Here is a 2,500-nt window from a genome sequence, read left to right as displayed (position 1 = left end):
TATGAAGCACACACACACACACACACACACACACACACACACACACACACACACACTCACTCAGTGTCATTCCCTTTCTTGCTCTCTGTTCTCTCCATTGTTGTGTTGTTCTCCTGCAGGAGCTGAAATCTGATCCCCTGTCAGAGCTGGCTGTAAGGTGTGTGTGTGTGTGTGTGTGTGTGTGTGTGTGTGTGTGTGTGTGTGTGTGTGTGTGTGTGTGTGTGTGTGTGTGTGTGTGTGTGTGTGTGTGTGTGTGTGTCAGAGCTGGCTGTAAACTGGAGGGCTGTAATTATGGTGTAGAATAACTGGAGGGAGAGAGAGAAGAGAAGGAAGGAGGGAGGGAGAGAGAGAGAGCCAGAGCTTGAGGAGTGTGTGTGTGAACACACACACACACACACACACACACTGCTGATGTGGCTTTGATAGTGGATCCTTTTGCAGTTTTAAAATGTTCTACATTTCCTGTGTTCACAATCAGAAATGGGGAGCTACCAGTCACCTTCGTCCATGGCTCACTCATCATCACCCAGCTCTCACACACTGGGCTCAGGTTAGACACACACACACACACACACACACACACGCTACCAGTCACCTTCGTCCATGGCTCACTCATCATCACCCAGCTCTCACACACTGGGCTCAGGTTAGACACACACACACACACACACACACACACGCTACCAGTCACCTTCGTCCATGGCTCACTCATCATCACCCAGCTCTCACACACTGGGCTCAGGTTAGACACACACACACACACACACACACACACGCTACCAGTCACCTTCGTCCACGCCTCACTCATCATCACCCAGCTCTCACACACTGGGCTCAGGTTAGACACACACACACACACACACACACACACACACACGCTACCAGTCACCTTCGTCCACGCCTCACTCATCACCCAGCTCTCACACACTGGGCTCAGGTTAGACACACACACACACACACACACACACACACACACACGCTACCAGTCACCTTCGTCCACCCCTCACTCATCATCACCCAGCTCTCACACACTGGGCTCAGGTTAGACCAAAACAATAAATAATAAATAATGTATAATTAATGATAATTGTTGTGTGCTGTAGTCACACTGAGAAGACTGATTTGCTTTGTGTCTTCATGTCTGTACAGCAGGGGTCTCTAATACCGGCCCAGAAGACAGCTTTGTAAAGCCCCACGATTGGTTTAGACTTGTAATGATATTTGGCCCCATATCAGTTTTGCATTTCGTTATTTTACTCAAACTAATGTTAGCTTTGGGACGAGAGGTGCGTAGACTACATCACTGACGGAGGAACGCTGCTCTCGGTCACAATAATCAAGAGCTACCCGTTGCCTGGCAACCAGTAGAACTACCTATAGAACTTTAAAACACATTTAGCAGGTTAGCGATCACATAAATTCAAACATGTCTCCTTCAAAAGCAACCTGTCCGATTTTGCGAAAAGAATATTGCCGTCCTTAAAGACCTAAATCTAAATCGCAGATGATCGACTCGGAGGTGAGGAGAGGGAAAGAACATCGGCAGAACTTCTGAAATGATGTACAAAGTCTAAATGATGATGCACAATGCTTCGGTTAAGAAGCTGCTTAGGAAAGGGATGACATTAACAAGCCACACTTCAATCTATCACTCTATCCCAATCTATTTCCCTCGACTGTAGAGCACCTATGTAGAACTCTGGTTCTTTTCAAATATATATGTTGAAATATATCTGACTTGACTCGACTTGACTTGACCATGAAACATATCCTGAGGCACTGTTTGCTAATGTAAGCATGGACAAGTCTAGGCCTGAGGAACAATTTTAGCAATGAGCTTTTTTAGAGAGTGTGTGTGTGTGTGTGTGTGTGTGTGTGTGTGTGTGTGTGTGTGTGTGTGTGTGTTGAGTTGCTGACTAGGGAAAGTGGCGATGAGCCTGTCCTACATTCCCATGACCCTAAGCAGGGCCAATGGAGACTTATACTGTGTGTGTGTGTGTTTTTGTGTGTGTGTTTGTGTGTGTGTGTGTGTGTGAGACCTGGGCCAATGGAGACTTAACCAAACACAGCTGGGCGGAACGAGTCGTGTTTCCTTTCAGCTGTGAGTGTGTGTGTGTGTGAGAGAAAGACTATAAATATTAGCATGGCATAATTCCCCCCCCACCCCACCCCTCTCGTGTGTGTGTGTGTGTGTGTGACCCATTTGGCCCTGGGCCCTCTGATTTCCTGCCTGAAATGAGATTACGGGTCTTGAATGGAGAGCAACGGCGCTGGCAAACACACACACACACACCATTCAAAGATGGACGTCTATTTCAGCATGAAGGCATTTAAACATACAGGCAGATTAAGCAGGAAGTCTCAATATGTGGTGGGCTGCCTAGAGTTAGCAAGAAGTGCGTGTGTGTGTGCGCGCGTGTGCGTGCGTGCGTGCGTGCGTGCGTGCGTGCGTGCGTGCGTGCGTGCGTGTGTGTGTGTGTGTGTGTTTGTGTGTGGTATG

The 2,500-nt window shown here is 47.8% G+C and overlaps 1 protein-coding gene across 1 annotated transcript in view; it reads left to right on the top strand.

The window, feature by feature from the left end:
- LOC308382639 (EF-hand domain-containing protein D2-like) overlaps positions 1-2,500 on the top strand; it is a gene marked incomplete at its 3' end in the record, with an annotated part of 18,779 nt that overhangs the window by 10,009 nt on the left and 6,270 nt on the right. The gene's annotated exons all lie outside the window — the stretch shown is intronic.

This window comes from Sprattus sprattus (assembly GCF_963457725.1).
Source record: "Sprattus sprattus genome assembly, contig: scaffold_164, whole genome shotgun sequence".
In the NCBI taxonomy this organism is placed as follows: Eukaryota; Metazoa; Chordata; class Actinopteri; order Clupeiformes; family Clupeidae; genus Sprattus; species Sprattus sprattus.
The sequence above is the reverse complement of the archived record's forward strand: the minus strand, read 5'-3'. Positions and strand labels throughout refer to the sequence as shown.